The following is a 27,268-nucleotide window of genomic DNA, read 5'->3' as shown; positions in this document are numbered from 1 at the left end:
AAATCGTTGTTTAACCGCGAATAATATCCATAAATAAACAGTTAACCGAATCTGAACCAGGTGAAAGAGTTTTATCCTTCCTGCCTTCGATCTTTCCTACACTATCTATCAATTTATTTATTTTTAAACCTAACCAAAAACAAGGGTTCGAAGTTTATTTAACACTTAAGTTTAAACAATTTACCTATTTTACAAGGGTTGTGAAAAATATTTGGTGAGACCAAATAATTCGATCGAATATTCGATTCGTTGAATCGAATAGCACTTGTAAAAGTTCGCGAATATTCGTTTGCCTGATCAAATAGTCGAATAAGGGAGGGAAAAAGTATTTGGTATTTTCAAATAGTTTGAAAACTGAGCAAAAATCGTCGAATAACCGCGGGTCTTTTTAATACTATTTGCTATTTGATCAGTTAACTGGCTTCGATTTTTGCCCAAAAATATTCGACCTAATTATATGACGTTTTAAATATTCGATTTGGTATTTGACGTGCCTTGAAAAAAACATATTTGATATTCGATTCGATCCTCTAAAAATGGTATTTGCACATCTCTATATTTTATTTGGTATTTTTAGTGTTGTAAGTCGAAAAATATTCCTCCGAAACTTTTCCGTATTTTTCCGAAAAAAATAAAAAAGAGTTTTGACTCCAGGATTGTTTGCAAATTTAAATAAAGCGGCATTTTCGCCTTATTTTTTCGAATCTGAAAGTAAAACTAAACCTCTAGACTAGCTTTAAACTGATTAACAACGTAACACTATTAATGTTTTGTAGTATGTTTACTGTTATTAGACATTTTATATCGATAATAAGTAAAACAAAATTAAAAACCCTTAAAAAGTAATTTATGTTTCAATTTTTAATTTTTCCGATTTGCGGGAAAAAATCTCCAGAAAATTTTCCGCATTTAATTTTTTCGGAAAATTAACAACGCTAGTTATTTTACATTTTCCTCCCACTAAATACGCTTGCTTTACAAGATCTCCAATGGAACAAAAAACCGCCTAGAATCAGTAATTACGCCTTGAACAGTAAACCGCAAATGAAATTCAACAGCCGTACAAATTTGAAAGTACGATTTGTTTCGACGGAACATTAGCTCGAAAGAGCATTGTTAATTGGAAGCAAAACGGCGGATTCGCGTGTCAACGTTTCCAATCCCGACTAAAAGGCGAGTAGTCGCTTTCGACCGTCGACTAAAATAAGCTGAACCGCGCTACTTATACGTTGAAGAGTGACGTCACGAAGGAGTCTATTTTTATATTACGCTTCGCGCGCCACCCTTTGGCTCGCAATGTGGAAAAAAAAAGTTTGTTCGGCGCGAGGACGTCGAAACTTTGCGGGGAAAACAGGTAACTAGGAGAGAGTGGGAAGGGGGTTCTTTTCGAGGCTACAATGGCCACGAATGAGAAATGGGGCTGGACTAATAGCGTCGCTGAAGAGAGTCTCCCGAATCCGAGCGCGCTGACGCGAGACAGATGTCGCTCCTCTCTATACAAATGTTGGTTTCAATGCTAAAAACTATACTTCAAGTTCTAACTAGCCGCTACCCTCGGCAACCGCGACGACAGTTCGATTCGAGACAGGCTTTACCTACTTCATACCCTTAACTAATACAATACGTCGATAGCTACTCTTACTATAGATACCTCGGCGATGGTGGAGAGGGGGTCTATTCCGAATGTACAGCGTTTTCCAATCGCCGGAGAAAAGGGGCCTTCGGTTCGGGAGTCCCCGTGCATTCGGCCAGGCCCCTCCCACTGGCGCAGCGAGGATTATATCGTCTACAGGGGATAATAGCCGCGGCGCTACCTGCCGGACATTCCCGTCAAGAGCCGCCTTCCACCCACTCACCAAAACATTTTACTCCAGGGATCTATTATAAGAGACAGCCCAGGTAGGGTTACATTGTAGTTGCGGACTCGGCAGGCACCCAACGCGCGGAAGACCAACGGACAGAAGGAAAAGAAGCCCCCAAAAAAATGGCGCGCGTGTGCTATCTTTCACGACACGCTCTGACGCGGAATCGCGTTTACCATTATTAAGCTAAGCGTAGGGAAAAGACGCGCGCCGCGAGAGAAGCGAGACGCCAGGTATAGCGAGTTGATCTTGGATGCTAATACAAGCGGCGCGGAGAAGGGAATTAGTTTTCACTAAGTTCTCCGTCATGTAAGGTCGCGTTTTGGTTTTCCTTCGCTATTTCGCGACCGACTAAAGATTCTTCATCGATTAAATACTACTTATATAGTTGAACGTCCGTTTTAATCATTCAAATGAAAACTCGGTAACTTTCCGCGCGAAATGGATTGGCGGATCTGTTTGAAATGAACTCGGGATCGAGGTGGATAAAAGGCCGTCGAGTCGAGTGGTGCCGGGGTCATCTTCGCCTCAAAGCGCCAAACTGATTTATTCGGGAAAGCGAACGCGCCCCGGTGGTGGGCCTGGGGCCGGAAGTTTAGATCTACCGGAAGCGGAAAGCGCTTTCGCCGGATCGGCCACATCCAGGTCGCCATCGCCGTCGTCATGTTTCCTCTCCGCCAGCCCCAGGCAGCTGCTCATCCTTCCCAGACAACACAGGTGAACGGAATATATTTTCTTTCTCTTTCGTTAGAAATTTTATCGTTTGAGCTATAAAACTTCGCCTTGTAAAATTGATCATTCTTAGTTTGGGAAACGCGCTGTGGAACTCCCCCGCGGTTTGAACTTCATTAGCATATATAGAAGGGAGAGAGGAAGCCTAGCTAGAGGCTCGTAACGAGAGACTATAGCGTCAAATTTTAATACAACGCTAGACGGGCGTGTGGTCGCGCATCTCCAAATGAGAAATTACCGAAATGGAAGTGTCCACCGCGCTCGTCTCGGTAAACACAAATATTTCGGAGCAAATAATAATATCTCTCTCTACTATACGTGACTGGGTTTAACGCGGATTATGGAGGAAATGGCAGGTTCAACCGTTTTAAGAATAGTCACTCGTCGCCCGGACTGCGCCGTTAAAATTAATTTCCGACGAGCGCTTATTTTAATGGTTTTTGAACGTTCCAAAATTTGCATTTTTGCCACTTGGGAAAATGATTAAGGTTAGTGCTGTTTTGGAAAGTGCTAAATTTCGTCAGATATTATTTTGATCATTTCCCCCAAAAGTCTTAACAAGATCCATTACGCGCGTAAAAACGTTTGAACGTTTCAAAGCTGAGAAACGCGTCGTTGCGCGCGCCAGTGGAAAACAAGCTTTATACGTCGTCATGAGAACCTAATTCACGTCATGATAATTTCCGCGTACGAATAGGTTGCCTTTTAAGGTTATTTTAATCTCCTAATTTGGTGGAATTATTATAAGGCTTAAGTGAAATAAGACTATTTATCTTTCATCGATGTCACATTGGCCAGTATAGCGTATTTGTCGATTTAGGCATAAATTTAGTTTGGAGAAGACTTAATAGAATCAACTCGAGCGACTTAAGTAGATCGGCGCGATCACGGCCATTTGGACGCGGGGATTACGGCGGTATCGCCCTATGATTGGAAGCAGACCTTGGAAAATGAAGGCTTTATCGGCGTCAGGATGACCAACTGTTATACAACGAATATACGGCTTAAATTTGGGATTAAATCAGGGGATACAGTGAGACACATTGAATGGAAAACGGGGAAAACGAGCTTAACCAGTGCCGTATAAACTCGTGGCAGGGCCTCTAGGCTTCGACCTTCTTTGGGCCCCTCGAAATCCCCCTCTCCTTCACTACGCGTGGGCCCCTACTCTTGGTGGGCCCCTAGACCTAGTCAAGCCTTATGGATAATAATAATTACCCTAAGTGTGCCATTAAGAGCCTTTCCCGTAGAAATTCATCAATGAGAGCTTGTTCTACACGGACCAAAGAAACGTATGACTCGCGAATTCCGATGTAGTACCCGATGTGGTCTTTGTAATGTTCCCGCCAATTTCGTCACTGGAAAAAGGGACGTCATTTACGTCATTTCCGTTAAACAAGGTATCATTGTAAAATTTATTTTACTGACACACTTAGGGTAATTATGCCACTTATGATAATACGGCTTTCAGCTTGCAAATCCGTTCCAACGCCGCGGTGTTATGGAAATTAAACGCTATAATTTTTTATTTCACGGTTTATTTCGGCCTTGACACCCGCGGTAATAGGCCCTTCCATAAATTCGCTACGACTGTCCAACTTATTCTTGAAATTGTGCAGTCAAACCTACTGACGATTTCATTCGATCTCTTTAGTGGGAGAGCTAGGGAAGTGTGAAAAAAACAGTAAACAAGAAGGCCACGTTAATTTATAGAAAAGCCTATTCGACAGGCTGACAATAATATTACTACAATTAGTTTATACTTTCCGAATAAGCCGATCCTAATTCTAGGTCGGTAAAACATATTTTAGAAATGCAACCTATTGTGAAGTCTTGTCATAACGGACGAGAATTTGTAATTACACTCTAGATTGGTTGATGAAACACCATTAAGTATACGATAGTTTCTAAAATTCAGATTAGTTTTTGCGAATTAATAGTTCAGCAATTACTCTAGGGATGGCGCCACATTTTCATAGGTGAAGCGCTAGTCGCCATGACTGGTTGGGGCCTCGGGGTGGGGTCGACTAATTACTTTTAAATAACGATAAGTATTAAAACTTGATGAGTTTAGCGGTAATAGTAAGTCTTGAGAGCTGTTGGCTCGCGTGGTATGAATTGCTTACCACCACCATCCTACGCGTTGTAACCCGGCCACCTGAATTAAAGGCATTAAAAGTCGCTAGATTACTTGGGCCTAAGGTGGAGTCTTGGGTATTAGTCTAGCTGATTATTATTATTATTATTAAAATTAGTAAAAACTATCCTTGAACTGATTTTCGGAGCTATTGCACAATCTAGGTTTAATTCTTAGCACAGAGCCCCCTAGTGTCTAAATATGCCCAAGGCGAAATACACCAAGGATGATAATACGCAGCTTGGCATGAGTCTTAAAAATGTTCGATAAAAGGAAATAGCGTAAAAACCATAGGAACTGTCATACTTATTGTTATTATGTTACTTATGGTTTTACTACTAAAATAGTGCCCATTGTGTACTTAACCCGGGAGAAATGATTGTTTAGCTAGTTTCGAATTTTTTCCTACTAATTGTATAAATAATTTACATCTAAGCAGGGTATTGGTACCCTTAAGCTTGTGACCCGAGATTAGGCAGATGTAGCGTTATTTGTTACTGTCTACACGGGACTCTCTTGAAACGTTTTCTCGATAATTATCTCAATTTTATTTTTTTACAAATGGATAAAGAAATTAGCGCATTTCTAATGTTTCTTAAAAATTGTAGAATAAATTACGGGATGGGATTGATAACTTCCCGCTTGGGGCTTCAAAGCTCCATATACCCATTATTTGAAATAGCTATTAGATTTAGCTAAATTTGCATACGCGGCGCTAAACTAAACACGCCTCTGCGATATCTATTAACTCTTAGTCCTTAGTCTTTAGGCATTGTACCTTAATTTCTACATAATATATAACGTCCTCAGTGGCCAATAAATCCCTCAAAACATATTTCGTAATACTACCATTAGGAATGGCCTAACGCGCTAAAATACAACGACCGACCGTCGATGATTTCAAAATAATATAAATTAAATTCCAAATATTTCAAATTAAAAATTCATTTTATAGCGGAACTAACAAAGCGTTTGAAACAAAAGGATATTCATCAATTTCCTGGTCTGGTAACATCTCCAAACGTATTAAACAAACATATAACAAACTGCCTGGATATTTGCCAATGTTCGAACGAAATCTCTGAAATATATTTCCTTCAAATAAAACTAGAGATTTATATTTTGAATTTACTTTTTTAACAAAATAAAATAAAAAAGCGTGAGTCTCGTAGATTTGTTTAAAATATACAACTGATTTATGGACTGCCGCGTATCTCTGTAAAAGTTAGGCGCATTCCGTAATAGTATTTCAGCGACGACGCGTTAAGCCTTGGCAACCGTTACATCGCCGTAAATCATATAGAGGCGCGAAAATATAATAAATAACGTTATCCGGTAGTCGCTTTTCGTTTGGCGAAGAAACCTTGAACCATATTGCATCATGAACGGCGCTCACTCTGAAGTATCCCTATTATACTCGAAGTACGCTAGGGTGGCCGCTATTCAAGATCGAATAATAGGTACCCCCGCCAAAGCAATCGCTGCTGGAGTCGAGTCTAAGGACGAATTTTTCCGGCGAAACTCTTAAGATTTTTCCATCGTCCCCTGGGAGTCGGGCTTATCTTTCGTACAATAAAAACGCTCGGCTGGGAAACGAGACTCAAAGGGGAGAGACGCCGTATCAGACAAGAATTGCCCGCGGGTCTCACGTCCCCGTCCGAAGCCCTTTTCCTTTTAATATTACGCCGTTAGATGGCTCTTTTTCCATACGAGTAGATAAGGACCACTTGAAGCGGCATACTATACTAGTAATAAGAACGAGTCGAAGATAGTCCAGCGAGTGGTCAATTTGGGTCATTCGGATGATCAGCTCCGCTGTACCGCTTAAAGGGCAACCTACAAATTCACCTTGGCCGTATCAGTTTGTTAAGGCCTGTTGACGCTATACCTAACATTTTTGTCCTACTTATATTTTATACGCTAGACGGAAAATCGTCGATAACGAAATTACAAAAATACATTTTCTTTACATTAAAAAAGGGTTTAATTTAACCATTTTCATGTATGGAAATTATGGATTTAAAGATTAAGTGCTATAGCTTAAAGATAAAAGGAATGGTGGATTACCTACCACCCGGGTCCCTATTATGGCCCATCTCATCTTGCTAGATCTAGCCTCATCGCGGGCCCCTACCCTTGAGTATTATGAGGGACCATCTCACCTCGCTAGATCTAGCCTCATTTCGGGCCCCTAACCTTGAGTATTATTAGGGACCATCTCACCTCGCTAGATCTAGCCTCATTTCGGGCCCCTACCCTTGAGTATTATTAGGGACCATCTCACCTTGATAGATCTAGCCTCATTTCGGGCCCCTAACCTTGAGTATTATTAGGGACCATCTCACCTCGCTAGATCTAGCCTCATTTCGGGCCCCTACCCTTGAGTATTATTAGGGACCATCTCACCTTGATAGATCTAGCCTCATCTCGGGGCCCCAAGTTTTAGTATTATTAGGGACCATCTCACCCTGCTAGATCTAGCCTCATCGCGGGCCCCTACCCTTGAGTATTATTAGGGACCATCTCACCCTACTAGATCTAGCCTCATTTCGGGCCTCTTCCCCTGAGTATTATTAGGGACCATCTCACACTACTAGATCTAGCCTCATTTCGGGCCCCTTCCCCTGAGTATTATTAGGGACCATATCATCCTACTAGATCTAGCCTCATTTCGGGCCCCTACCCTTGAGTATTATTAGGGACCATCTCACCTCGCTAGATCTAGCCTCATTTCGGGCCCCTTCCCCTGAGTATTATTAGGGACCATATCACCCTACTAGATCTAGCCTCATTTCGGGCCCCTACCCTTGAGTATTATTAGGGACCATCTCACCTTGCTAGATCTAGCCTCATCGCGGGCCCCTACCCTTGAGTATTATTAGGGACCATCTCACACTACTAGATCTAGCCTCATTTCGGGCCCCTTCCCCTGAGTATTATTAGGGACCATCTCACCTCGCTAGATCTAGCCTCATTTCGGGCCCCTACCCTTGAGTATTATTAGGGACCATCTCACCTCGCTAGATCTAGCCTCATTTCGGGCCCCTACCCTTGAGTATTATTAGGGACCATCTCACCTCGCTAGATCTAGCCTCGTCTCGGGGCCCCAAGTTTTAGTATTATTAGGGACCATCTCACCTTGCTAGATCTAGCCTCATCGCGGGCCCCTACCCTTGAGTATTATTAGGGACCATCTCACCCTACTAGATCTAGCCTCATTTCGGGCCCCTTCCCCTGAGTATTAATAGGGACCATCTCACACTACTAGATCTAGCCTCATTTCGGACCCCTTCCCCTGAGTATTATTAGGGACCATATCACCCTACTAGATCTAGCCTCATTTCGGGCCCCTACCCTTGAGTATTATTAGGGACCATCTCACCTTGCTAGATCTAGCCTCATCGCGGGCCCCTACCCTTGAGTATTATTAGGGACCATCTCACCCTACTAGATCTAGCCTCATTTCGGGCCCCTTCCCCTGAGTATTATTAGGGACCATCTCACACTACTAGATCTAGCCTCATTTCGGGCCCCTTCCCCTGAGTATTATTAGGGACCATATCACCCTACTAGATCTAGCCTCATTTCGGGCCCCTACCCTTGAGTATTATTAGGGACCATCTCACCTCGCTAGATCTAGCCTCATTTCGGGCCCCTACCCTTGAGTATTATTAGGGACCATCTCACCTCGCTAGATCTAGCCTCATTTCTGGCCCCTACCCTTGAGTATTATTAGGGACCATCTCACCTCGCTAGATCTAGCCTCATTTCGGGCCCCTACCCTTGAGTATTATTCGGGACAATCTCACCTCGCTAGATCTAGCCTCGTATTGGGCCCCCAAGATTGAGTACTATTAGGGCCCATCTTATACATTGCTATATCTAGCCTCGGCTCGGGCCCTCGTTCCTTTTGGGCAAGTTGGGGACCCATGGCTTAAGCCTACTCATCCTATTGGCTAATTCACCACTGATTTAAAGTCCACTAACAAAAGCGTTAGGATTCCCAACGTGTTATGGACGTAAATCCAAAACAATAGACAGATTAAGCCACCCTCTCGAAAACGTGAACGGGAAACGTGTAGGAGTTGTAGCCAGGGCCGTGCTTAGGGGGTGGCGAGCCGGGCCGTCGCCCAGAGCCGCTAAAAATTTACCATAGGGATGTATATACCGGAGGGCCGCTACACTCGTCAGTTTCGCCCATGCATTTCGCCCGGGGCCGCGAGACCTCTAAGCAAGGCCCTGGTTGTAGCAGTCGCCTTATTCCGTACAATCTACACCGCTACAAGTTCCCCCGTTCACGTTTACGAGCGGTGGCGTTTCCCGTCTGTTTTCCAAAGATTTTAATAGGCTGGTATGGTTCTCTATTACGCCAATGCGACATCCCGAAGGAACGCTGCGGATAAACACAGCATTCCTTAGCTCAATACGCTTATCTGTCAATACGCGCTGAATAATAAATAAGCAAAAACAGAAAGGTCCAATACGAATCGACGATAGCGCAAGCTTCTTCCTAATGACTCAATATCGATTGGAAATACAGTTCGTAAATTTACAATTCAAAAAGTGGAGCTTTATGCTCCCGCCGAAGCGATTCGCGCCAAAACATTCCGAAAAAGGGTTATTACGAAATTTCGTCATTAATTTTACGGCCATTGAAAAGGCAGAAAATACAATTTCATACTGCTTAAGCGATTTTCGAAGTAATTTGGCCACAACACGCGATAGGGTATAAAATGAAGAAGGAAAATGCGTATATCTCGAGACCATTCATCGGAAAAAAATTTAAACTACTTTTCATATTTTATTATGAAAAAATAAAGGTCAAACGGTAGCGTTGACCACTTCAACTCCACTTGGTAAAAGCGACAAAGAAATCTTTACACTTTTCGATAGTCCGGTCGGTGTGACCGAATTTAACAAAAATTTTCCCCAGTTTGTATAAAATCAAAAGATTTTTTTTATAATTTTTTTTTATTATTTCAAGTACCCTGTACTCTTTTAGAATAGCCAATCAAAGCTAGACCTTCGATGTCATGTAGTTTTACGTCATTTAGACAAAATCCACCAAAATTTGTATTCACACATAGATAATAAGGCTAGTTAGTCTATGGACCAACTACCGTACTTGTTACTATAGGAAATTCCATCAAAATGAGTTATGCGAACATTCTAAACTCCTCTGGATAAGGCATAAGCCTTTACCAGTTATCATTGGAAGAAATTACGATACTGCATAATTGTAAAATATTTTCAATAATAAATAAGGGAAAAGCATTTAACAAAAGCTCCTCGAATTAAAATCGTTCTGTGACACCAGATGGCGACAGTAAAAATTGAACGTCACGTCATAAAAATTATTTCGTGACAAATAGAAGTGTGGTAAAAACAATATTAAATTAAATTAATTTTATTTCAATTAGAAAAATATACAAAATGGCTACAATGAAAAACGAGCCTTTTAATCCTCGTATACCGAGTATCACATCGCCAGAGGGCACCACGCGTAAAAATTCCTATATTTAGCTTACGTTTGTTTCTGCAAAAACATCTACCGCGTCCCAGCCGAGACTATCCGCAAATTTTAATTAAAGCAAGAGAGAAATGGTTCGAAAACTATTTTCATGTAAATGAGGAGGGGCAGGGGGCACGCGGGGGGAAAAGGAATTAAAAAATGCGTCATCGTACTTCCAAGACGTGAGACACTTTCTTGAGAAAGTGAACGCGGTACCTTCGGAGCTCGGAGAATTAAAAGTAATGATGCCTAAATAATCCGTTTTGGTTGTGGTATTAAAATCCCATATAAAGCCAGCCGTTCATCGCAACAGCACTCCGTCCTTTGACGGCAACACATTGTTTTCGTAGGGTGACTGGGTTTCCGTTAAGCTTTGGATTTCCCGTTAAGCCTCGGCGATCTTTCGGAATAACGATTCGGTGACATCTAAGGGCTAGGCGTAAAGACACGTTTTAATGCGTAATAATTTCGTTTAGTATAATTTCTTAGCTTTAAAATTTAATATAAACAATGACTATATTTAAAATGGGGAGAAAAATTTAATTTTTTATTTTTACACGTATATATCTGCGCTGTTTGTGTAAACGCTCTTTCTTCACCTTGACAATGGCATAATGTTATGCCAAAACTATAGTCGGTTTTTAAATAAATAAACCATTTACTTACGCATTTATTTCGTGTTTATTATTTTATTTTAACTTTATTACTTTTAAATTTAATATTGTCAAAATTATTTTAGTCACTAAACAAGAGGCTGTTCTACACTTAAATATTAATTTTATAAGTTAAAATACAAAATTAAAAGAGTTCAGCTTGAAGTAGCGCGAAAGTAGACAATGGCCACTGTAGTCTTCCCCCTTAAAGGGACAAATAGAGCATAGGTCCGATTTGATTTGGGTCGGTGAAAATCCTCCGGTGGCGTTGATTTTTATCGGCGGCGGCGGCGTCCTTTTTTGAAAATTTGGGGAAAAATTCCAAAATGTTTTTAAAGGAAAAAAAATGAAGTGAAGTAGAAAATCTAAAAAAGAATTCGGCGGCGGGATCAAAATTTATCGGCGGCGTTGGCGGCGCGGTGAAAAGTAATAGACTGGGCGGCGGCAGTTTGGCGTCAGAGAAATTATCGGAGACGGCGGCGTTGGATCGGCGATCGGCTCTATGTACGAATTTGACATTTCTGCCACCACGTTTAACAGAAGCTAGGGATGATTGGCGCTAGTTACGTAGCGCGTGTTAAAATACGAATTTTGATTTAGTTCATACTCCCCGTAAGTACGTCCATAATCCCTAATAGAACAGGGTTTAATAAACCAAAGTTAATTTTTAAAACAGGTTTACTAACTGTATTAATTTCTGGCTTAAAAATAAACTGAACTTGGCTTATTTTATGATCGCATTACGCGATTAGCGTCTAAAAGAGGCGGCGTTTAGATGAGCTATCGAATTATGCAAGTTTCAAAATTGGCAGCATGGGGTCTGCCGATGGAAATATTACAGAGTTTCAAGAACCCTACGTTACGAAAGGTAACCGCTAAACTTTCACTCGAACTTTGAAGACGCTTCGTCAAAAGATAGATACTTGTGACATATTCTGCGAATAATTTCTACACTAAATCGAACTATTCGCTGCTTAATATTCGAGTTTGGAGCTATTACATGGGTGTAACAGGCGACAGTTTAAATTAGAGTACACGCGAATAGTTTCATTTGGAATACATGCGAATAGTTTAATTTGTAGTACATGCCTAGGAGCAACAAACACAGCACCCCACACAAGGAGAACGCAACCCGTCAAAAGTCGTGCATTTTCTTGCGTACAGTTTTCATTGGTTAGACGCTTTAGCGCCTGCTGCCGTCGGAAGGGGAAAATCTGGAAATTGTCTCCCCCCTTTCCGTAAAAAGTTCAGCGTAAGGCTCGTCCAATGAAATTTGTACACAACACTGCGTTAGTGTGTTTAAAGGCTAGCTGCATGCTCCTTGTGTTTATTGCTCCTAGGTACATGCGAATAGTTTCATTTCGAATACATGCGAATAGTTTAATTTGGAATATATACGAATAGTTTAATTTGGAATACATGCTAGTAGTTTCATTTCGAATACATGCGAATAGTTTACTTAGGAATGCATGCGAATAGTTTCATTTGGAATATATGCAAATAGTTTAATTTGGAATACATGCTAATAGTTTCATTTCGAATACATCGAATAGTTTAATTTGGAATACATGCTAATAGTTTCATTTCGAATACATGCGAATTGTTTCATTTCGAGTACATGCGAATAGTTTAATTTCGAGTACAGGTGAATTATTTAATCTGTTGAACTCACGAACCGTTTAGTTTATAACACAAATTGTTACACCAAAGGGCTACACTCGATTCTCTACCTTTAAATAGCTGAACAAGCTAAAGGTATCAGTTAAATTTGGCAGTGCTATAAAACTATTCGACATTTCGAATAAAAGCTCGTAATAACTATTTTTATTTTCGGTGCCAAAATAACACAACGAAAAGCGAGTTTTGTAATAAAATAAAAATATGGGAAAGGCTGACTGCGTGATATATTCATGGTGAGGGGCTTTGCGCTCGGATAAGTGAACAAAATAAACGTGCGGCAACTGCAGACAGTAAAACGAAAATAAGTCTTGAATAGTTAATGCGTTTTGTCAGGCCGAGCTACAGCGTACTGTCTGTTTCTGCTCCTCAGCGTTTCTTTAATTTGCTTATGTAGCTTGTATCGTAGAAATTCCCTGCTATACAAGTTTCAAACTGAAATTAAACTCTCTCGATCTATAGCGAACGGATTATGGAAGCGCTGATGTGACAGAAAACCGACCAATTCCGAATCTAATAAATTGCAAATGGGCGCGCCGCCACTAGTTCAGACCAAGCACTTATTTAGGTTACAGAGAACCCTTACGATAGCGAAAATTACCACCTAGGCCTGAAAATTGCAATTTTAATCGAGACTGTAACGCCATCTGTTTGGCTTTATGCAAATTTTAAATCGTTGAATTCAGCTTTAATTACAGTTGCACGAATTAAATTAATAGGTTAATTTAACTTTAATAATCACTGGGTGAAAACTTGGAACCACTCCTTCCGCGTTGAGTTTGCAAGTTCTCTCGCCACTGGTTAAAGGGGTTTTCCTCCGAGGTCTTCGGTTTCCCCTTCCCATAAAAACTTGTAGAGGTAATAGTAAGTGTAGGGGCCTGTAGGCTCGCGTGGCATGGTCACCACCCTCCTACGCATTGTAACCCGGCCACCGGTTTAAAGGCATTAAAAAGTCGATCACTTGGGCCTAAGGTTGTGCCTTGGGTATTAACCTAGATTATTATTACCGCCTTAGACCTAAGTCATCAAGTTTCTTTTAGGGCCCTTCATACCACGCGAGCCAAAAGCTCCCTACACTACCTATTACCGTTAACCTCAACAAAGTTTCCGTACGTGTTTTCTCGCAAAAAAAACTAGAGGGCGCAATACTATTTGGAAAATAGAAAGTTTCCTTTTGGGAGATGGTGCTTTTAGGCTAGCGAGACTCGACTAGTCCATTCTCGGTAACATAGATATATTCTTGATAAAACCCACGTATATCACAGATATTATTATTCAATAAGCTCTCTTTCGAGATACCTAACTCCCAAAACATTTTATGGGGTAAAATATATTATGACTGGCGCATTTTTAGTTGATTAATTGAACTTATTCTTCGTAAGCCTGTAATTAAGCGCTGTAATTTACCCAAAACTGTAAGCAAATTATTTTAAAAATAATGTTTCATCGTATTGTGTTTTTGCGTTTTAACGGGAAACAAAAATAAATTCAACGATAACAAAAAAAACACCAGCGAAAACAATGGTTTTCCATAACAACGAATACAAAAGTCCACGTCGAATTGAATATGAAAGTCGATATGAATCGAGCGAATCAATAGTGAGAGAGTAACGGCACCGCTTTAGAACGTGCCACCTTCTCGACAATGCAAACGGAGGGAAAAAACATTTAGAACAACTGACAAGAGGTAGAGGATAAAAAGCGAGCACGCAACGCGTCAAACGGCCGAGACATCTTGCAACCAATAACTGCGTTTGTAGAGAGACTAGTATCGAAACTTGGTTGTACTAGACGTGGCGGTACAAATTCTTCGATTATAATGTCACAAACCAAAAAAGTCTAATAATTTAGCCGCATCAAGGCAAAAAAGGAAAAGTCAATATTTCTCGCCTGATTGGCTGGGCCACCGTCATGCTAAAGTCAAATGTCAGCGTTCACGGTGTAACGATTGAGTACAGACTTCACCCTCTTACCTTCTTAGAATTAATAATATGGTATAGCGAAACCCCTATAGAACACATCGTTAGTATATATAAAAAAATTGAGATAAGGGGGACGGGGGAGTTAGTTAGTCTCGCGTCAATCATCCGCCGTGACGTTTCTATGGGGGGCAGGTAGACGCGAAAACGTGGATGAAGTAATTCCAGTAACAATAGATGGGCCCGAATTCGCTAGTTAATGGAATCAACTGACAGTATTACCGAAAGAAGGGTGAGGGTATAGTATGCGTCGTAAAGTCAACGTTGATTTTCGTATTGACTTTAACATTATGGCATTTTTATAGCTAATAACGAGATAAAGGTGTTATATAATAATATAATGAAAATTTTTGACATTGAACGCGAAAGAGCTTTTAAAGGCTTAGCGGAAAAAAATTAAGTACTTTGAACTTTCACTTGGAAATAAAAAGGTTTTAGGGTTATAGAGTATCGTTTTCAAACTGCGTGAAAAAAATCCTATTTCGGAATAGGGGGAATGATATTTTCCCAGTCAAATCGCTTTAGTCAAAACGGACCGAATAAATATATAAAATTTCCTCGCCGAAAAGGAGGCCTTAGAAAAATAATCCGATAATTGATAGAACATTTTCGAAGCCGCCTTTCCATTAGGAAAATACCCATTCTTTCAAGGTTCAAAATTCCATCGAAAGATGGAGCGTCTAGCTTTTTGCGGTTCTAAGCAAAATCAGCCAGCCTTTTTAAATAGTTCAAAGTTGATGGCCAGAATTTGGGCGTCAAATCTTTACCGTTAATACATTAGCGCAGATTTTAATAGTTCTTTGATCACGAAGATAGCTTTTAATATACTTGTATATATATTATAGTTAAAAAGGTTGGAAAAGATTAGAGCCACCTAGGGAGGAAAAATTGAACTAAATTCTGAACGATCGTTAACGTATTTTTCTTCTTTCCATTGACTTGATTATATTATATCTGGATCAGAAAAACTAACTCCGCGTATAATATCAGATTGACCTTTTGACGGAACTATAGCTACGCCTAGTTTAAAAAACTCCTTAGAAATGAGAAGAGTAACCCGACTTTCAAAGACAAGTAAATCGACTTACGCGTATATCCTCTTTTATCCTTTTCCGAAATTACATTTCATCCCTTATTTATACCAAAAATATTTAAAATGTTTCCGATATATTTAAAAGGTTTTTGCTAGTTTAAATAATATTTTTTGATATTTATATAACTTTTTTTCTTAATTTTAATACTTTTGAGATACCTGGTTTTAGAACGAAGGTAGCGCCTTAAGATTTAATTCCCAGTTTTTAATATTCTACGGATAAATGAATTTTAAAAATTCAAACGTAATTTATTTTCATTAATATTCATCGTCATTATTACGATAATAGAGTTGTTATTTTAATTATGTATTACAATCGCGATGAAGTGGAAAAAGTCTTACATCATCCAGGTTGACAATAACAAAAACCTTTCGTCACGTTACTTAATAGATATATTACTTAATTATATAATTAAACCAGTTATCGAAATTAAAACCAGGCTTTCAAAACTACAACCTATAAAAATAACTAGTAGTGTTGTAAAAAAAAAATTCCGGAAAATGACCGAGGCCTTTTTTCCGGAAAATTTTCCGTATTTTTCCGAAAAAAAATTAAAAAAAAACGTTTTCATTCCATGATTAGTCTAATATATTGTTTGCAAATTTAAATAAAGCTGCATTTTCGCCTCATTTTTTCGAATTTAAAAGTAAAACTAAACCTCTAGACTAATTTAAACTGATTAACAATGTAACACTATTAATGTTTTGTAGTATGTTTACTGTTATTAGACATTTTATATCGATAAAAACATTAAAAACCCTTAAAAAGTTATTTATGTTTCAATTTTGTATTTTTCCGATTTGCGGAAACTTTTCAGCATTTCGGAAAGTTTTCCGCATTTTATATTTCCGGAAAATTAACAATTCTAAAAATAAGCCTTAAGAAGCTGTACAATAGACCTAAAAGTGACGCCTGTAAAAGTGTTCCAACCGCAGCACTCCGGTGAACGTTTAGGCCAACGCTAGCCAACTTGCGAGGGGTAAACTGTTTACGTATTGATTTCTGGCGTTGACTAGCGTCGTGCAATAAAAAAAAGGCTGGAATACACGCCTAATATAAAAAAAACGGGTCTGCTTTCACGGAAAAAAAGATTAGACAATTTTTATCATTTCTATTAACCCGTTATAAATCCCCTCTTTATGTCAGACGCAAGAACGGGGTAAACGTCTTTCTATCCAGAGCAATTTATGCAGAAAACAAAAAACAACGTAAAGATAAGCGGATTTTCGCGAGAAACAATAACAGAAAAGACGATTCAATAGATAACGTTTTTCTCCTACACGCGCAACTCATTTAACGAGGTATCAAAAAAAAATATATATAATAGATGAAATACAAATGTAATGGAAAAACGCATTTAACGAGAAAAGCTTTGGATATAAAACCTTATTTATGAAAATTTCCAACAAGTAGAGAAAGCCTTGAAAGCTTTTTTCCCAAAGTATATAAAATAAAAGCATCAAAGGAAATGTATTAAAGAAAACATTTATCTAATAACGATTTATTTTTGCTTAACTTCAAATGGGAATATTTTCGAAGATCAAAGGAGTACCGACTTTGACATACGTAAGAGATAAATTAATTTAAAATAAAAAATATATATATTATATTAAAGCAAATACACCTCTCCGATGTAATATAAGAATATGAAAGAATTACGTTATCAAAGCTATAGACAGTTTTCGGTAAAATATTTCGTAGATTTGTATACTAATCCGTGGTTGACATTAAAGACAAGCTCGGTTGGGGGTCCTCTTTCTTTTCAAGAAACTCTAAATAGGTGTGTTTTTTCTGCGGGACTCTTGGGGGGAAATTGCGATTCTCTTTCCTTTGATTTTCGTCGCCTAATTTGCAAAGCAAAGCGAAAGACGTTCGATAAACCGAAATCAATCGGTAAAGTTTCTTAAAGAGGTCGAAGAGAGGGGGGCCTGGAACGAGGGGAAAAAACTAAGAGCAGAAGAGAGAGAGAGTGAAGGAAAAGGTGGAGGCGAGAGGTGGCGAGTAATAGACGATGAGGCGATTTAAAAGGCGGTGTTGGCCGATGGGAGGTGGGTGGTTTGATAGTATGGAGAGAGACGGAGGAATAGAGGGATAGTTAGAGAAGGGTGATGCGCGCGCACCTTTCAATCTACGGGCGTATTTACTCCCCCTCGGCGGCCGCACCACCACCCACGGCCACCGATTCAAATTGGTGCCTCCGCGAAAGGACGGTGTTGCGCGCGGGATAGCGAGGGGTGGCTTCTGCAAACGGGAGAAGCGAGAGAGCGAGGATGGTGGCGGCGGGAGAGACGAAAGCCAAAGTTACAAAATGGGAATTCAGTCGTACGACTGCCGACCAAGTATACAGACACGACGTTTCCCCATAGACTCGAGCCGAAGCTCACTCGCCATTTCTATCAGAAGCTGAAGGAACTGGTAAAGTTCGTTCGTGCCATCGTACGAGCGACCAGCTAAAGGCTATAAAACTGTCGCGGCGCGAGGGGGATTACTTTTGGCCTAATTCCGGTAGCCCCGAAATCCGTTCTCACCCAATCGTCCCTCGCGATAAGGGAAACTCGAGGGGCCCGTCCCCCTCGGAGTGAGTCCCCGCGTAGTCCGTCTCTGTCTGAGATATAAAGCCAGGGGTTTCCGCTTCCGCTTTTCTTCGGCAACGCTCGCCTCCCTAACGACGTTCGACGGCAAAGTCAACTTGACAGCGACCGAAAAAGATTCGTTCCGTCAGCCTCCTTCGCGACAAATCCAGAGGACACGCCATTCCGTAAATACCGCCCGTCAGATATCAGTTGTAAATTATGGACGGAGGCGAGTCGATCTTCGTTTCTCATCCGGGCTTTTCTTCCTAACTCGGACGCGTATACCGGAAGACACCCTTAATTAAAAGGTACCGAGAATGACCCCCTAAAGGTCACGAGTACTTTAACGAACCCCGCCGAAAAGTTAGTCAACGAGGAATATTTAAAAGCGTTCGATATTGTAAAACAATATAATAACAATGACAACGTACATCGTAATTTGGGTTGAATCCAAAATCGGCCAAGGTGTTATACAATCGCGCGTATAATAGCTTAACCACGCGTAACTAATAAATGCGTCCCCGTCGTTTTAACGCCGTTTGTTTCGTTATAAAAACGTCGTAAAAAACCAAAGGTGGGGATAGATAATCGTATGCAAAGAGGAAGTTGATGAAAAGCGGTTTTCCTCCCAGATAAAAGCATTAAGTTTAATATCGCGCGAGAGATTCATAAAGGGCGGCCGGAAAACTCTCGGCTTTTATTCGAGTCCTCGCGAGTCGGTGTAGCGCCGGTGTACCTCTCAAGAAAAGAGAATGCAGCCAGGCGACGCGAGTGGCGTTATTGCCGCGGTGGCAGCCCGCCCGCAGTTGTTTTTCGACGCCAGCATTCTAAGCCTTAATCGGATGACGATCGCGAATCACGTTGGTTTGGCGGGTTTCTCGACTTTCTCATAGCTTCGTCCGTCGTTCGGAGTAGATACGAAGTCGTCACCGTCATGCTGGGGACCATTTTGATGTTGTTCGTGGCCGTAGCGCGCTACTTGGGTCTAAACGCGACTCCGGAACTTTTGGTGACCCAGTACATCAACCTGCCCTATTACCGGTCTCGCCGGCGACCTTCTAGTCGTAAGAGTGACCCTTTACCCTGGTCCAAGGACGACCCTACCTCCGACGGTCAGTCGAGTCAAGGAGGGCTGATGTCCCCGCAGTCGGTTCAGTCGGTCTGCATGGTGAGCAACAGCGGGCGTCGGTCGTTGGGTTTGCTCTACAGGTGTCCGCCTCTTCCTGGGACCCAAGTTTCGAGACAAAGGGCCTCTTCGAGGTGAGCTTATCCTCCAAATTAGTCAATCACACGTTCGATGTATTCGTGGATGTTGTAATACTCAGTTTGTATTAATGGTGTCGACGAGGCCAGATTGAAATTCGGAAGTGGGGTTTCTGTTGATCGTTTATATTTGTAGTTTAGATATTTGCACGCCGCTAGAAACGGGGCAAGGCGCTCGAGGCGAACCCTAGGGCCCCATTTTCAGTGTCAAACCTTTTGGGGCTCCTATTTCATATCTTGCTGCCTAGGACCCCGCACATCCTAACACCGGGCCTGGCTAGAAACCAGTATGGTATCAAATTCTATAAAAAACAAAATAATCCTATTGTAAATATATAGAAGCGTGAACTATAAATATATAGAATTTCCGGAATCATATCAAACATCCCTATACCTGGAATGTATAATTGCCCCGAAAAACAAATCGGGAAACTTATAACGCGCGAAAGATAAAGTTGACAAAATTACCGTCAATTTACATCGAAAATTCCTGCCCGTTAACGAGCGAACAAATGTAAATTCCCGAACATTCCTTAATCATTAAATAACGGCCAACTCTATTTGATTAACGTCATCAGCGCGACGTGGTGGGGGAGAAGGAAAAATAAAATAAAATATAATATAATAAAGATAAATATTACGTTGAAAATAATCCATTATCGTTTTAAAACCTTCGGCGGCTCTAACGTCAGCTATTAATTTCCCTCTCCGCTCATTCCAATATAAAAATATATTTGTCCTCAGTATTCCGTTGACGTCGTCGAGGGGGGGGGCATTCGGATGGGAGGGGGGAAGTGCCCTGGGCGAAGCGGGTGGGATAAATTAATTTTATCCGGGGAAATTTTTCCACCAAAATAAAAATTTAGTGGAAAAGCGGTCCCCCGGGCGGGAGAATTCTGTTGATCTCTAGAAACTTTCTAAAACGATACCAGCGGGAGGGCAACGAGCCTCTTCAATGCAAATACACTCTCTCGCCTTTCATTCAAAACGCAAACATTGTCGGAGGAGATACACTCCACGGAGAAGACTGCTTTTAAAATAGATTTACTCTCTCTCTCCGTCTATGTATATATATATATATATACTGGGATAGATGAGATCCCTAGTGGAGGGCATTTTTCCAAATAGATTTATACCTCGAAGTTGGCTCGTTACCGCTTGGGATACGAGGATCATACGTTATTAGTTCCTTTTCTCAATTTTGAATACACGTTACCAGAAGTAAATGAACCGAAGTTATTGAAATATCACCCAGAATCGGAAGGCGTTTTCCTGATGAAAATGATGAGAAAATAGAGTCAAATAAAAGCTTATTTAAATCCCCGTCTTTTGACGCGATAAATTTCACTTGGGAATTGTGGGTATAGCTATTTATATGTATAAAAAATGGTTTCATAAAAACAAAAACTTTTTTTTTCGGCCTAGAAGGCGCAAAATTTCAAATTCGAGGTCAAAATGTAACTTAATAAGGAAAGCGCCTCCAACATGATAAGTATAGCAGTCTGATAACTTCGGTTCATTTACTTCTGACGTTACCCGAGAAAGATAGTCAAGCGTGTCTAAAAACGAGGTTTTTGTTTTGAATCTGGAATAAAAACAATAATATGATAATGAAAATGTAATATAATAAAAAAGGTTAAAAATGTTAAGTTAGTATTAATTAAATTAAACCGAGGTTTCTTACTTCATATTTTTGAAAAGTTACGTATCTTTACTCGCTTTATTTTGGCTCCTAGTTGAGATCATTTAAGAGCAGTAGTCTACTTAACGGAAATCTAGTTAGCACCCTTGGTGTATTGTTTAGAGCAGTGCCGCTTGTAGCGCCACGGTGTCTGATATAGGAAATATATTAACCCAAATAATAAACCAAACAAGTACGCGTTATAATAAATGAAAAGGTTAGGCCATGAATCTATTTAACACATTTTAATTGATTCACGGCTATGCCTATTAAATTTAAACGAGGGTGCTTTGTATTTGGGTGGAAATGTTTCGCGATTCTCACGGTAGGAGAGCTGGCGGGGGATGTAACTTGAAGAATGAGGTTTTTCTTTATGATTCGCGTCCCGTAGCTCATTTGTCCATAGTCTTAAAACGAACTTAAAGGCCTAGGTGTTCCGCTGTTGGCCTACCACCGGGGTATTTGTTTGGAAGGAAAGTAAATTTAAAGGGTGACAGGCAGAAGAAAACCTAGGCCTTTAAGCCTAGTTTAAGGGAAGAAAACTAAACTTTATCTTTTTCGAGTAATTTATTATAAAGAGCCACTTGAGTTTAAAGACCCGTATTTTAATTAAAAACAGCATCATTATTTTATTTTGAATCGGCTAGCTCTTAGCAATCCTTTCAAATAATAAGTAACAGTGCCGAAAGATACGCAAAGATGTTTCCAAATTATAATGTATAATCGAGAAATTGTAACCCATTCGCTTTCGAAGTGGGCTTGGAAGTTGACGGGACGCGGCCATTAGGAAGAATTAATCCTAGACACGGGAGTGTAATCACGTATGGTTTTCTCGATCTTGAACACGACCAGTCCCATATAATGGCCACCGTCTTTTGGCGTCAATCTAAGAAAGCTGGCCCTTCCGAGTCAATTCCGACGAATCGCGTTGTTTTCCGTCTTTTGTGCGCGCACCAATTGTTCGCTTGATTAAGCAAAGGAGGGAGATGTAGAAAGCGACCGACAAAAAGAAGACGGAGCACCAACTGCTCGGGGGGATGGAGAAAGCAAATGAAGAGCGGAGAACGAATGAAAAGGAGGAGGAAGAAAATAACACGTTCAGGGTAATTTAACTCTATAAGATTGTCTGATCCAAGATTAAACCGGGGAGGGAGGGGGGGGGCTCTTCCGCCTTATAAAAGAAGCCCGCGGACATTGAGGAAAGGCAAAGGGGGGCAGGCTATAAGAGAAAAGGGAAGTCCCAATTTTGACCCCTAATTCTCCTTCACTAACAAGGAGACGACGCGAGATGTATCACACGGATTTTGTTCAAACTCGGGGGTTTTGGTACACCTTTATGTTACTTGAAAAACCCTAAAGGTAAATGTCTCCATAGGCAACCGTTTGGCCATGGCAACCAAAAATGTTTTTGACAACGCAAAATGGAAATTTCCCCATTGAAAATAACATGGGAATTTTTTTTCACTTTGTACCTCGAAATTTACTCAAATTAAAGACCCATAATGATGATATTAATGGGAGTTGGTCAACAGTAAGTACATTCTAAAAATTATCTCGCTGTAAAGTAAAAAACGTTACACTGGAAAATATATATTGATTACACCTTTACTCCGAGTCTGCGATAGAGTAGTAACACTACGTGGCCGCCATTTTTGGTGTAATAATTCACTACCTGAGAGGAAAAGTCAAGAAATTAGAATCCTCAAATGATAATATATTATACTTTTATCCCCCATATTTTAGTGTATTTAAATTAATAGATTACCATTGTTATTATTCGAAATTTAAACAAAAAACTCGTTTTTTCTCAAATAGAGGTTTTTAGATTTAATTGATAGTTACTTTCAGGTAGAGAATGGTTTGTCTCTACCCGGTCACCTGAATTAAAGGCAATAAAAGTCGCTGGATGACTTGTGCCTAGGGTGGTGCCAAGGGTATTAGCGTAGCTTATTGTTATTATTATTGGTCACCTGACAGCGATACACATACCATCCTATCAGTCTATTAGTAATTTAATTTTTATTAGATTTATTTTTTATAAAGACAATGCCAATACCATAATACCACTTAGCTACATAAATAACTATTAATTAAATTTTTCATTTAGCCCAAAGGTGTAAAGCGCAAAAAAAAATATTTACATTTTTGCTCATTAAAATGTATTTTCCCCACCCCTCCAAGTTGTGCCACCGAAGACCTTTCCGGCAATTACAGTTTAACCGTCTAATTTGGCAATTTTCTAAATTAGCGAACGTCAGAAGAGAGGGAAGGTTATTTCGTCCGAAAAAAACATTCCTTTTCAAGCCAGCCTCGAGATAAAGGTATAGCCCATCAAAATCTTTCCTCCAATTAAGGAGTCTACGAAGATGAAAATGGAAGAGACAGGATTTAAAAGTACCCGATAGAGTAACAAACGAGAGAGTACAACGAATCGATAATGAGATGGATCAAAATATATTTTTACTCGGAACTTCTTTTTCGATAAACGAACAAGATGGATTATTATCAAACGAAGAAAAAAAAACGGAAGCTCATTTTCGGAAGAAAATAAAGACTTACAACTTTCAAATTGTCAAAGTTTACGTAGCAATATATTAAGGGGTTTCAAAAAACAGAGTGATTTTCTTAAAAAGAATGAATAATTTACTAATGATTATAATTTAGATAAGTACTAAGGCTTCTAATAACGTGACGTTATAGTCTTCGCACGGGCGATTTGCACGCGCGCTAGAAAAACCTACATTCCCCTGGCGACTGTAGCACGCGCTCGTGGACTTGTAAAAGTAAGAGACTGTGACGTAAGAGCCTATGACGTAAGAGCCACAATAAAACAATAAGGCCACGTCACTTTATAAAAATAACTATTAGTTCTTAATAGTAATTAATAAGAAACTAAAACAAAAATTTATATAATTGGCAATAGTTTTTAAAAGGAATATAACATATTAAAAAAAAAGTATGACACTTCCTATTGTTTTAAATGTAATTTTCTTATCGAACTTTTTTCGACACTGACATTCTTGACCGGCTTCGACTTGGACTCGCAACTGAACCTAGTATTATATTATCCTCCTTGGTAGTAGTATATTCATCCTTGGGTATATTTAATCACTAGGGGGCTCTGTGATGAACGGAAATTGATTGCTCAATAATTCTAAAAATCAGTTCAGTGGTAATATTTGCTAATAGTCATACTTGTTATTATTATGTAACTTATGCTTATAGTATAATTATAATAATCAACTAGGCTATTACCCAAGCCACCACCTTAGGCCCAAGTCAGCTAGCGACTTTTAACGCGCACTACTTTGGATTTTGACATTTTGGGCGTTGCTTGGTGGTAATCCCTAAAATTGTTGAGGTTTTCCGTTGAGGTTATATTCCCTTCGCAATTAAAAAAATTAATATTGGTTCTGACCGATATTGGAACTCGCGCATTGCCTACGTGAAATGGAAAACCAAATTTTGTAGTATAATAAAAAGCCATTATTTAATGGTTTAAGTATCTGTGTCCCTTACGAGGAAGCGAGCGAGACTTGAATAGCAATAAGAAAATAATATTTTTTTCTTCAAAATGTCCATTAAAAGCCGAATCTATTAAAAGGATTATTTTTTCTTTCGTCCCATCTGGTTTAATTATTATTTGTTCCTTACTGTGTTATTTTTGGTCGTTCACTTTCGTGCCTCGAGGGGGTGGTTCGGAGTTAGAAGAGCTAATACAAACCACATTCCGCAATTTACAAGAACAAAAAAAAAATACGAAGGGAATTCGGGAATTGTAATTGAATTTTGGTGGCCCAAAGGATTCCCGCTCACTCCTGTATAATGGTTTTCAAGTTTTTTGGTTATACCCCTTCTATAATGTGTATATATATTACCTGTTAATTATAGCGAATGAAATGAAAGGGGTACAGTTTATGGAAAAAGATAGTATTTTGTAAAAAAAATTGTTTCTGAGCAATTATGGAAAATATAATTGCACCAATTTTGAAAATTAATTTCAGTTGCCAGCGATTGATATTTAACATATTTCTATCATTAAACATTCATCAAACTGCCATTAAATTTGATATTTCAGTTTTAAATCGATATTACGAACACGATTTTAATTTAACGTTATTTCTGAAGGTTCCAATTTCAATACGACGGAGTTTAAGCACCACGCGTGTGAACGCCAAAGTGTAGACCTCCGTAACGCTAATCTACTTTCACACGTAAGCGGTAGAAAACGGTTTGAATCGGCTTAAAACGATCTACCCTAGTTCACATATCTCCTTCAAAACGTTTCGAATCGATTTGAATTGTAGAAATAAAACCAAACAAACCTTCCAAATTAAAATAATTTAAAACCATATATAGCTTATATAATTACGATACACCCGTTAATTACGAGACAACAATTATAAACTCTTTAATACGAACGTACCATCATTTAACAAACTTACTTTATAGCCAGACTTTGCCAAAAATGAAAACGATTTTTCATTTCTACAACGTATCACCCCTTCCCTCTTTCGCCCTCTTCCCCCCCCCCCGCGCTTTTAATTTGAATACGGCAGTTGCCAATTAGCAAAATGCCCAAGGGAGGGGGGGGTGGGAACTATAACAGTGAGTTCCTCGTAGGGGCGAGCGAACTAAATTAAAATATATGGCGACAGGCTGCGAGGTAGACGGAGAAACTACAGCACCAGCTAATGTAGTTGAAAGTATAATTAAGAGAAAACAGCTTCCTCGATCTGAGGTTGCACACTCACGCCGGAATGACCTTTCCGTCATATTTATGAACTGGCGTGTAAAGGAGAAAATGATAATTTCGCGACATCTTTTGGAACGGTGCCCAGAAATGCCAACAGCTAGAGCTCATCCTATTTCGCTGACTAAATATTTTCTACTATAATTAGCAAATTTCCCTCCATTTTTAAAATACCAGACAAACGAAAAACCAATCGCCCCAAGAAGCTAAAAGAAAATTACGCTCGGTATCTTATCCTTTTTTGGTCACTTATATAATACCATAAGTTACGTAATAGACATAAGTATGCCAATTGGCCTTTCTACAAAGTAACATTGGCCTTCTTATTTTGATGTTGCTGCCGCGTCACTGGTGACGTATCGATGACGTTTACTATGAAAAGCCCTGGACATAAGAGTAAATTAGACGAAGCACCCTGTTTTTAAGCATAAACTGAACTGAACTTTACGTATTTCGTGACGAATGAGCCACGTAAAAACAAGTTCAGCATGCGTAGCTTATTTTATAGAAAGGCATATTTGTAAAAATTATCCACTGATTTTTGGTGTTATTGCGTGATCAAGGTTTAATTATCAGCACAGAGCCCCCTAGGATATAAATATGCCAAAGGCGAAATATACTACTATAGTGAGTTGCAGGCTAAGAAAGACAAAATATATAGTACAATCGGCGCAAGGATGCCTCAGATCGTTTCCGGTCATTCCACCGCGCGAAATTTGAATATGGCCATTTTACGGTCAAATTCGAATTTTGCTCTTTTTGTCGTCTTTTAGCGCCATCTAGAGACCGAAATTGGAATCTTTATTTTTTAATTTCATAATTGTGGTGGCGAGCAAATTTAAAAGATAAGGCATTCCTATCATTCTTAAATTTAAAATAGTATGTATAATTATTTAATTTTGTAAATTTATTTCTACGTCTTACCAGTTAAATCGGCAGTTTCTTTTAAAATAGTTACCACGCTTTCTTGGGGGTAACGTTGTCTTAATGAGCTATAGACGTTTAAAATTATATTTTTATCTTTACCTGTTAACAATAAACCTTTATCATGCTTTTTATAGAAACCTCTTGGGCTATTTAAAATATTTGGAGCTTCAATTATCGAACCTTCTTTAGCTGCATTCAGTAATGAAACTCATGACAACATGAAATTAAAAAATAGATTCCTATTTCGGTTCCTAGATGGCGCGAAAAAACGATGAAACTCACGAAATTTGAAATTGACCGTAAAGTGGTCAAATTTAAATTACGCGCGGTCGACTGGCCGGAAATGGTCTGAGGTATCCTTGCGCCGACTGTACTATATATTTTGTCTTTCTTAGCCTGCAACTGACTATACCAAGGACCATATC

General features: G+C 39.6%; 1 protein-coding gene across 4 annotated transcripts in view; it reads left to right on the top strand.

Annotated features, from left to right (window-relative positions):
• The window catches only part of dnc (phosphodiesterase dunce), a 195,679-nt gene that overhangs the window by 142,094 nt on the left and 26,317 nt on the right, over positions 1–27,268 (top strand). Inside the window, exon 1 of one of the 4 annotated variants that reach the window (XM_090179700.1) lies at positions 19,408–19,479. The exons of the other annotated variants lie outside the window; for them this stretch is intronic. The gene's annotated coding sequence lies outside the window, so the exon portion shown is untranslated. Of the gene's footprint in view, positions 1–19,407; positions 19,480–27,268 lie in introns of those variants that run through there. 4 annotated transcript variants of the gene reach the window in all.

Source organism: Leiobunum rupestre, chromosome 6 (assembly GCF_980474605.1).
Source record: "Leiobunum rupestre chromosome 6, qqLeiRupe1.1.hap1, whole genome shotgun sequence".
NCBI lineage: Eukaryota > Metazoa > Arthropoda > Arachnida > Opiliones > Sclerosomatidae > Leiobunum > Leiobunum rupestre.
Note: the sequence above shows the minus strand (reverse complement) of the source record. Positions and strands in the feature narration are given on the sequence as shown.